This window comes from Vanellus vanellus (assembly GCF_965231255.1).
Source record: "Vanellus vanellus genome assembly, chromosome: 6".
In the NCBI taxonomy this organism is placed as follows: domain Eukaryota; kingdom Metazoa; phylum Chordata; class Aves; order Charadriiformes; family Charadriidae; genus Vanellus; species Vanellus vanellus.
The window spans coordinates 25,390,860-25,401,972 of NC_138911.1; positions in this window are offsets into that span (position 1 = coordinate 25,390,860).

The following is an 11,113-nucleotide window of genomic DNA, read 5'->3' on the forward strand; positions in this document are numbered from 1 at the left end:
ATGACTTGTATCTTTCCCAGCTTTCAGCTGGCGCAGCAATGCTCACCTGTGTACATGACACATAAATGCAATCTGCTGATGGTTGCCTCAAGTCTACCTCCTGCTGGGCAGAGTTCATTTCTATCTGAAGTACAAGAGCAGAGCATATTGCAACTGTGGAAATGTCACCAAATTACAGCAAGGTGAGCATTTGCAAGGGAAAGAAGGCATGCTAGCCAGCAAGCGTTTTCAAAGCATGTTAACAAATCCAGCTTATCTCACATGCCAGCTCTCCCCCGCCCCATTCTCATTCCCACTGAATAGACACTAATTGAAAATTATGTTTTCAATGTGAAGCCTTTTTCTAATTTGGTCTTGTTTAGAAGCATTTAAGGATCCTATGGTTTGTTGTATTTCAAAGTGATTTGCATGAACTCCCTGGGGAAGCCAACAAAGGGCACTGTCAACATTTTGCTGGCAGACAGCAAGGGTTTCTACTCAGCACAGAATATTCATGTGCTCCAAGGAACACAGATTCTTGGGGTAGAGGAGACAGCTGCAGAGCTCCAGTGCAAAACATCTAGGAAAATGCTGTAGTATCTGTTCCTCTCCAGGGTTTTTTGTAGTCCTTTAGCAATCCTAACTTCGCTGGTACACATGGGAGAACTCTACTGAGTATTTAAATAATTAAAAAATATTTTTAATGGGAAAGGTAGAATTGCCAATGCAGTATAGTTAGATGTGCTCACAAAGATGTTTTCCAGGCTTTAAGTCACATGTACGCATCACATTGCATACTTTAAAATCTTTTCATGGAATTCTATACACTCTATAAAACATTTTGCATTTACCTAACAAAATATGTAATCATGCACTCAGGCTTGCATTACACACATGCCTATACATTTGGCACATAGGCGATGCCAGATATTTTATATATGCATATATGTGTGCATTACAGAATCACGGAATCACGGAGTTTTCAGAGTTGGAAGGGACCTCTAGAGATCATCTAGTCCAACTCCCCTGCTAAAGCAGGATTGCCTAGAGCACATTACCCAGGCGGGTCTTGAAAATCTCCAGAGGAGGGGACTCCACAACCTCCCTGGGCAGCCTGTGCCAGTGCTCTGTCATCCTCACCGTAAAGAAGTTTTTCCTTGTATTTGAACGGAACTTCCTATGTTCTGACTTGTGCCCATTGCCCCTCATCCTGTTACTGGGAACCATTGAAAAGAGCCTGGCTCCATCCTCCTTCAACCCACCCTTTAGATACTTGTAAGTATTAATAAGGTCTCCCCTCGGCCTTCTCCAGGCCAAAGAGTCCCAGCTCTCTCAGCCTTTCCTCATAAGGGAGATGCTCCAAGCCCTTAATCATCTTAGTTGCCCTTCGCTGGACTCGCTCCAGCAGTTCGCTGTCCCTCTTGAACTGGGGAGCCCAAAACTGGACACAATATTCCAGTTGTGGCCTCACCAGTGCAGAGTAGAGGGGGAGAATGACCTCCCTCGACCTACTGGCCACACTCTTCCCTATGCAGCCCAGGATTCCATTGGCCTTTTTGGCAACAAGGGCACATTGCTGGGTCATGGATAATTTACTGTCTACCACAACCCCCAGATCCTTCTCCTCAGAACTGCTTCCCAGCAGGTCTGCCCCTAACCTATACTGGTGCCTGGCATTCTTCCTCCCCAGGTGCAGGACCTTGCACTTGCTTTTGTTGAACCTCATTAGGTTCTTCTCTGCCCAGCTCTCCAGCCTGTCCAGGTCACCCTGGATGGCAGCACGGCCCTCTGGGGTGTCAGCCACCCCACCCAGTTTGGTATTATCAGCGAACTTGCTGAGGATATACTCTGTCCCCTCATCCAGGTCATTAATGAATATATTAAACAAAATTGGACCAAGTATTGACCCCTGGGGGACACCACTGGTTACAGGCCTCCAACTAGACTCTGTGCCGCTGATCACAACCCTCTGAGTTCTGTCACACAGCCAACTCTCAATCCACCTCGCTGTCGCCTCATCTAGCCCATACTTCCTCAGCTTCCTAATGAGGATGTCATGGGAGACAGTGTCAAAAGCCTTGCTAAAGTCAAGGTAGATGACATCCACAACTCTCCCCTCATCCAGTCAACCAGTTATAACATCATAGGAAGCTATCAGATTGGTCAAGCATGATTTACCCTTGGTAAATCCATGTTGACCACTTCCAATAACTTCCTGTTCCTCAACGTGTTTGGAGATGACATCCAGAATGAGTCGCTCCATTACCTTCCCAGGGACAGAGGTGAGACTGTAGAGGTCTGTAGTTCCCTGGGTCCTCCTTCTTGCCTTTTTTGAAGATCAGAGTGATGTCAGCCTTCCTCCAGTCCTCAGGCACCTCTCCTGTTCTCAATGACCTTTCAAAGACAATGGAGAGTGGTCTAGCAATAACATCCGCCAGCTCTCTCAGCACTCATGGGTGCATCCCGTTAGGGCCCATGGACTTGTGAATGTCCAGCTTGGCCAAGTGGTCTCTGACCCGGTCCTCCTCAACTGAGGGAAAATCTTCCTCTCTCCAGACCTTCCCCCTTGCCTCCAGGGTATGGGATTCGTGAGGGACAGCTTTAGCAGTGAAGACCAAAGAAAAGAAGGCATTCAGTAACTCTGCCTTCTCTGTGTCTTCCACCACTAGGGCACCCGTCTCATTCATCAGTGGGCCTACATTTTCCCTAGTCTTCCTTTTTCTATTGATATACTGAAAGAATCTCTTCTTATTGTCTTTAACTGCAGTGGCCAAGCTGAGTTCTGACTGAGCTTTGGCCCTTCTCATTTTCCCCCTACATAGCTTTGTTATATCTTGATAGTCCTCATAAGTTGCCAGCCCCCTTTTCCAGAGAATGTAAGCTTTCCTTTTTTTCCTGAGGTCCAGCCAAAGCTCTCTATTTAGCCAGGCTGGTCTTCTTCCCCTTCTGCTCTTTTTTCGAGACACAGGGATGGCCTTCTCCTGTGCTTCTAAGAGCACCTGCTTGAAGTATGCCCAGCCTTCCTGGGCACCTTTGCTCCTCAAAACTGCCTCCCAAGGGACACTTTTGACCATGCTCCTAAACAGGCTAAAGTCTGCCCTTCGGAAATCCAAGGTGGCAGTTCTGCTGGCTCCCCACCTTACTTCACCAAGAATTGAAAATTCTATCAATTCATGATTACTCTGCCCAAGGCGACCTCCAACCTTTACATCCCCCACAAGACCTTCTCTGTTAACAACAGTAGGTCCAGTAAGGCACTTCCCCTAGTTGGTTCCTTCACCAGCTGTGTTAGGAAGTTGTCTTCCACACACTCCAGGAACCTCTGTGACTTTTGCCTCTCTGCTGCGTAGTATTTCCAGCAGTCATCTGGGAAGTTGAAGTCCCCCACAAGAACAAGGGCAGATGATCGTGAGACCTCCACCAGCTGCTTATAGAATACTTCATTGGTTTCTACATCCTGATTGGGGGGTCTATAACAAAATCCTATCACGATGTCTGCCTTGTTGGCCTTCCCCTTAATTCTTATCCATACACACTCAACACTGTCATTCACACTGTTAAGTTCCAGACATTCAAAACTGCCCCTAACATAGAGGGCCACCCCACCACCTCTCCTCCTTCTGAAAAGTTGGTAGCCATCGATTACAGCACTCCACTTGTGTGTGTCCTCCCACCACGTTTCTGTGATAGAAACTATATCATAGTTTCCTTGCTGTACAATGGCGTCCAGCTCCTCCTGTTTATTCCCCATGCTGCGTGCATTAGTATAGATGCACTTCAGCTGGGCTAATTGTCCTGCCACTTTCTTGGTGGGGGACAAGCCCTAATTCACACGGTATGTTATACATGAGTGTCTTTGCAGATCATACATGGCGCAGGAACAGCCTGCACCTTACAATGTGCACCTGAAGGATATGCACACAGCCAGCGATGCCAATAAAGTTCAGATTGCCCATAGCTGTGTGTATTAACAAAACCTGTGTAGTTTAATACATCTTCCAATCTGTAGGTATGCAATACTTGCCTGTACATTCATTTACTTAATACAGTGTTGTATTGAGGAGAAAAACATGAAGGAGTACAGGGAAGTTTTCAGAAGACAATTTATTAAACAGAAAGCCCAGTTCCTATTTTTATGAGTTTTCAGATTAGTGTAGGATTTGGTCTAAATGCAAAAGTTTAGCTGGCACAGCTAGGTCAAGAACATAACAAACTACCCCATTAATTGACATCCCTATAACAACAAAAGTCCTAGAGTTGTGCCAGAAAAAAACTCTTTGGGAGTCTAATTTCTCTAGTTCAAGAAATGGGAGAAGATAAAGGAATATTTTGCTTTTTATTTTAGGGTAACTGGAGATAGAAATTACCATCAAACTTTTCCCAATGTAACAAAGGCCTGAATCTACTTAGGACGATGTTTCTTATTAGAGTGGCTCAGAGTGATAGAGGGTTACTACTTAATTCAAATCTAGTCAAGTTCCAAGCAGAAAGGGATTCGTTACTATTTCAAACTATGATATGGGGCTCAATAAGTATTGCAGACTGCAGTTTCAATAGCCGTATTTACACAGCCTGCTACACCCCACAGTATTTCATCCAGGTAGCAGGGACCTTTTATTATTAAGTGCTACTTTGAACATAAATTCCAAGTATTCCAGGTATTCCACTCTGACTGCTGGAATTTTTCTGAAGTACCTCTGGAGAACATTGCCAAAACCAGGTAAAAACAAACCTCAGATCTTCACGATTCTTCTCTTTTGTTTGTCATCGTCTAGCTCCTTCCGCATAGCTAGTGTCATTTTCACACTCTTACCAGGCAGCATAGATGAAAACAGTGCTCCATGCCACTGCAAATGCCACCGCAGATAAAAAGAAGCTGTGGAGAAGTTTTCACAGCTTGCTGCCATGTGGCTTCAGCACTGCCAATCTGCTGCTGTGCTGTGGAGAAGCTCTCACACAGTTTTGGAAGCAGTGGCAACAGCTGTCTCACCACCAGCAGCCTCAGGAGCCCTGGAAGGCACAGGACATCAGGCTGCTCAGCATGGGAGCTGGGTCAGCATCCATAGCTGAAATGCTGGTTCTGAATTTATCAAGCAAGAGGCAAATGGTGGGGAAGGTCCTGGGACAGCCATGCACATCTACTGAGTTTCCAGGCAAGACAGACCAAATTTTTGAGTGTCTGTGTAGGCTTCTGTTCAAAGTCACTGCTGCCTGCCCAAGCACCAGAGCTCCTGAGGATAAACGTGCTGTCTGTATTTGCCCTGGCTCAGTGTGGTGCACACAGATGAGACTTCTGTGTTGGAGGTGGGCAGTGGCATTAAAAAGGTAGTATCAACAGATGTTATGATGTTGGCCAATGTTCAGAGCTTGTTGAGGGCTTTGTACACACATGGTTGGGAGTCTGAAAAACAGAAATGCTGGATGTCTATTCTTTCTCCTGCACAAGATGTCAGCGGCTGTTAGTAGAAATGGGTACCCTTGCCTAGGGCTGCAATACCTGAATGACCACAATGGCAGACTTACTAATATGAATGCAGATGGTCTAGAAACAGTCCTGACTGATAATGCCAGGGGCTCTCAAACTCATATTCAACAAAACTGCTGATTTGTTCCTATCACCATAACAGACATTAATGTTGTTAGCATTCTCCCTGTAATTCTGGAGAGACTGCTCATCCTTTATGTGTGATTAAATCTTTTACTTGATAACATGCATGCTAGAAAGAAGTTGTTTAATTATTTGTAGCTAACGGATAACATTAGAAAGCAAGCGAGTGTCAAAAGGGGAAATGTTGATGTCTCCTAGTAAATGAAAATGCTGTGGAGCACTACCTGCTGTTGTTTGAAGCGCAAAGTTTCACCCAAAGCTTGTGAGAACAAGGTGGAAATACTCTGTGAGTGCTGGGAGGTAGCAGTGCACAATTCCTTCTCCAAAGTGACGGTTGCTTGGGATGTACTCAAGTGCACCCTATGTTCCTGCTTTTGCTGATTTTATACTTAAGTTTGATTAAACTTGTGTCTGTGATGCTTTCTTTGTGTAATATTCCATGAATATTGCTATGAATTTCAAGACTTCAACAGGGTATTGAGAGCGAATACTTCATGGATGGTAGCACAAATATTTTATGTAGTTATTTGAAATATTTCACAAAACATCAGATCAGTATTTTATATGGTCTGATTTGTGTGATTCCAGAGTCATATCTTATTCAAGTTGTGAAAATACTTCCTCAGAATGGCAGGGAATATTTCATGAAATATGCCATGAATATTCATATGAAATTGCACTGAAAGTTTCGTGTCTAGCCACACTCCAATATTTGGAAAGTATGTTTTATAGAACTTTCCTTTTGAAAGTTTCCTAAAAATATTACTTCCACTTTTCAATTATGTTCATGTTTAATTCAAAACATTTTTGAAAACAGTAACTTTCCTTTAATGATTGTGTAGAAGTGAAAGGGGTTTTTGCAAGTATAAAAAGCAAACACAGTCATTCCTTTAGTGACACAGGCTAGAATGACAGGACAGAAAATCCCATAGTGAATCACAGTAGTTATTGGCACTGATGTATAATCACATGAATAGCAATGATGAAAAGAAAGACAAGTACAGAAAAGGGTTCCCTCCCCCATGCTCATAAGGGATTACTTCAGCATTGCAAGCACACTACCACTTCATCTCTAGCTCTTGTACTTGGATGACCAAGACCTCTTCCTTGTCAGTATGGCAGTCAGTCCTAGAGCTCCTGGTGTTTCAGTGCCCTTCCAGGGGGTTTCCTACAAACTGTTGCATTTTCCATATCCTTACTCTTCAGCCTCCCTTTGCCCATTTCTTTACAACTTTCTAAACATCCTCCTCACAGTCTCCCTTCCCAAGGACCTCTGAACCTCCCCCTCGCCAGGAGTCTAGAAACTCGCTGAAAGTAAGCAGTGGGTGCTGCTGGGCTACTGCTGCCCTGCTCCAGTATACTGACCTTGAATTAGCACCATGGAAATGGAAATGCTCGGAGTCAGAATTCAGAGATAAAACCTGCCTGAGTGAGCCCAAAGAAGCAGCCGGTTCATGTTAAAAATGTCCCTGGAGGTAGAAGGTATCATGGCATGGCAAGTTGATGACGACAACGCATCCAAACTTGAGCCTGTAGAAAATTAACATCGCAATTATTTTATGTCTCCTCAAAAGGAGGAAGGCGTACTCATTATCTGCCCCATTAATTTGCCCTGACCAGCATTGTATACATGTGGAACTTTTCAACAGAAGTAGAATAAACTCAATTTAAACCAGTCATCTGTCCTCCTTCCATAGATGCTGAGTTGAACAATTTGTAGATGCTACATCCATTTTTAAGTCTTTTTGCCAAATATTGTATTTCACAGTCACATTTTTCTACCCTTAAAGATGTTTCCTCTCTATTAGTGCTGCATGAATGTTCCACACAAACAAGAGAATCAAATTGACTCTGGCAAGGGCTGAGTTTTCAATCTTTACACAACCTTGCCTGTGTGGAAAGGCACACAAAATTCTGGGCTGCAAATAATAGTGCCAATTAACTGTAGTTAACATGCAAGGCACAAATGCTTTGTCAGGGCTATGGTGGCTTCTGAACTACAGAACAGAGTGGGCATTACTAACATGCTCACAAATCATTTAAAAGGATACTCTAAAAGTACTACACACTGTAACAGGGTAAACAATAAGACAGGTACAATCAGACTGCTATTACATGTACAAAGGTGGCAACCGGGCTGGGGGGGGGGGGGGGAGGGGGGGAGTCGGGGGCAGGGAGGGAACCCAACTTTAATTCTCTAATCTCATTTACCAGCCGAATTTGGACATGACACTTGAACAGCCTAGGTGTGAGGTTTTTTCAGACGGCAACGCAACACCGTTCTCAATACTGCAAGGAAATAATCTAATAACTGCTCGGTATTGTTCTGTTTATGGGAACTGATACCACTTGATTAGACCCCCGTCTCCTCTTTTCAGAGCGGGAAGCGGGCAACGCCGGCGGGAGCCGCGCTGGGAGCGACCGGCTGCATCTGCGGGGGCAGAGCGCCGCCTGCTGCCGCTGCGGCTGCGGGTCCTCGGCTAAGGGGCCTGGGCTGCGGAGCCTGGGCTGGGGGGCCTGCGCTGCAGGGCTTTAGCTAAGGGGCCTGGGCTGCGGGGCCTGCGTTGTGGAGCCTGTGCGGGGGGGGAGAGGGGGGGGGTGGGCTACAGGTCCTTGGCTAAGGGGCCTGCGGTACAGGGCCTGCGCTGCGGGGCCTGCGCTGCGGGGCTTCAGATAAGGGGCCTGGGCTGAAGGGCCTGGGCTGGGGGGCCTGTGCTGTGGGGCCTGGGCTGCGGGGCCTGCGCTGCGGGGCTTCAGCTAAGGGGCCTGGTCTGAAGGGCCTGCACTGTGGGGCCTGCACTGTGGGGCCTGGGCTAAAGGGCCTGCGCTGTGGAGCCTGTGCTGGGGGGCCTAGGCTGCAGGTCCTTGGGTGAGGGACCTGGGCTGCAGAGCCTGGGCTGCAGAGCCTGCGCTGTGGGTGCTGAGCCCCACGTGCTTGGCTGCCAGTCTTGGGCTACTGCAGGGCCTGGGCTGTGGGTCCTACACTACCAGTCCTGCGCTGCGGGGCCTGGGCTGCTCATCCTCACAGTAGGCTTAGGAGCTGCCGTTACTCTGAGAAAAAATAAGCAAGCAGCCTTGCCATTGAGAAATTTTGCAAGAAAATCAGATTATCTTAGAAGGAGTCTGGAGGAAATCTGTGCATGGCTGGAGACAGCGGTTAGATGCAAGATACCTTTAATGTGGGGCAATAAAAGGCTTTACGTGTCTGAACATTTTTATGCATTCAGTGTATTCCCCCGTGATACCTTGACACCTTTTCCTGAGAAACACTAAGAATTTTTTAAGATGGATGGAGAATAATTGCTATATCCCTTCACTTGTAAAACTAAGCTCTATTAGTGGCTCAAGCCCAATTCTACAGAATGAGAAACAGAAAATTAGAAGAATTCAGGACTGATTGCTTGTCTGGCATAAACTGACAAATGGACTCAATTTCAGACAGTTTAATATCCACTGGGGGTCTGGTCCACAGAAACCTTCCAGGTTTGGTACCTGAGAATTCGTGTGATTAAACCACTCTTCCAGTGTGAAACTTTGATTAAGCATGTCTTCTCTTTCTGTCATGGTCATAATAGAAGTCTATTATTGCCCCTGCCTATGGCTTTGTCTGGAGCCTGTCCTCCACCAAACACCAGGGCAGTTGTGGAACAAGAATGGTAACGTTTTCCTCTGCGGAGAAAAGCTAATTTCAATGATTTCACAAGTAAATTATTCTTCCCCTGGAGAATCTGCTGAAAGTTGTGCAGAGCTTTGCAACGATTCCAGTGTACATGGATTAGTGGGCAGTGTACAGGCATGGAAGTCAAATGTATAATGGTAACACTTCGTTATCAAACTTATCATAGGGTTATAACCACATGCATTGGCATGAGGAGATTGAGAAGAAAGAAGAGAGGAAAATCCTGACTGATGGCCAGATTGCTCATGTTTCATGAAACTAGGAGGTTTGCACTGCAGAGTCTAAAAAAACTATGTTGCCATCCTCAAATGTGCATTTCAAGCTTTTGAGTTTCTAAAAATACATTTCTAAAAATATCCCGACTTTAACAGACCAAGACATCCCTGACTAACTTTGAAAAGTAATTTCAAACAATGTCTCCTAGACGTTTAATACTGTCAGCTCTTCATTCATGTTCCTTCCATATTAATGCTAAAGAGTAATGGTGATTAATTTTAAACAGGTTCATTATAAAAAAAAATTTCATATATGAGTAAGGAGAAAACTAGAGACTGGAAAATAGAAATTGATGTAAGGAGAGAAAAAGCAAAAGTAAGCATGATGTAAAGCAACAAAAAAACAGGTGAAAGAAAACCCAAAAGACATGGTAGAACAAAGTATTATGGTACAATATATATTATACTACAACACATATCACAGCATCACAGAATCACGGAATTTTCAGAGTTGGAAGGGACCTCTAGAGATCATCTAGTCCAACTCCCCTGCTAAAGCAGGATTGCCTAGAGCACATTACTCAGGACTGCATCCAGGCGGGTCTTGAAAATCTCCAGAGGAGGGGACTCCACAACCTCCCTGGGCAGCCTGTGCCAGTGCTCTGTCACCCTCACCGTAAAGAAGTGTTTCCGTGTATTTGAACAGAACTTCCTGTGTTATAACTTGTGCCCATTACCACTCGTCCTGTCACTGGGAACCATTGAAAAGAGCCTGGCTCCATCCTCCTTCAACCCATTAATAAGGTCTCCCCTCGGCCTTCTCTTCTCCAGGCTAAAGAGTCCCAACTCTCTCAGCCTTTCCTCATAAGGGAGATGCTCCAAGCCCTTAATCATCTTAGTTGCCCTTCGCTGGACTTGCTCCAGCAGTTCCCTGTCCAATATAAAAGTGATTAAAATATTACATATACACGTAGATGTAACGAATATATATAATGGAGTTAGAGTATTTTGCCATTGCTTACCATCCCACCCCACCTATTAATCTCCCTGTAGTGCATCCCAAGGCCAACAGTTGAGGTCACCTTCCTTTTCTATCACTCTCTGGTATCTCAGTTGCCTGTTCAGGTCCACCACAGAGTTCCAGTCCTTCCTGGGAGACACACAACCCTTCTCGCACCCACTGTCATCCATGCCTACTTCTCCTTGTTTTTTTTCTCCATCGCTGTCATACAGTAATGTATAAATGCTACATATTTATCTGGTTATCAATGTTTGCTATAGAATGTAATCACAGCTTAATAGCATGCTGTTGAGGAAACAAGCAAGAAAAGGAGATAACAAGGCACCTCCATCTGTGTAAACATTACGTGGGGGTTAAAAAGCAATTAAATGGGAGGTTCATCTTTCCTCCTTTCTGGCCAAGTTGTAAAAGCTTGCCACAGCAGTGCTGATAAAGATGATTATAAAGAGTTTGTAAAATCTGCATTCAGAGCAGATGCTGCCTGGAAGATGCCGGAGGGCAAGAGATTGACATCTCTTAATATCCGCCAGGCTGCCTGAGGAAGCTGCTCCTTCCTAGAAAATGAAAGGTTCAGGTGAGCTAGTCATGCGTGTAGCTCTGTGGATGCATTA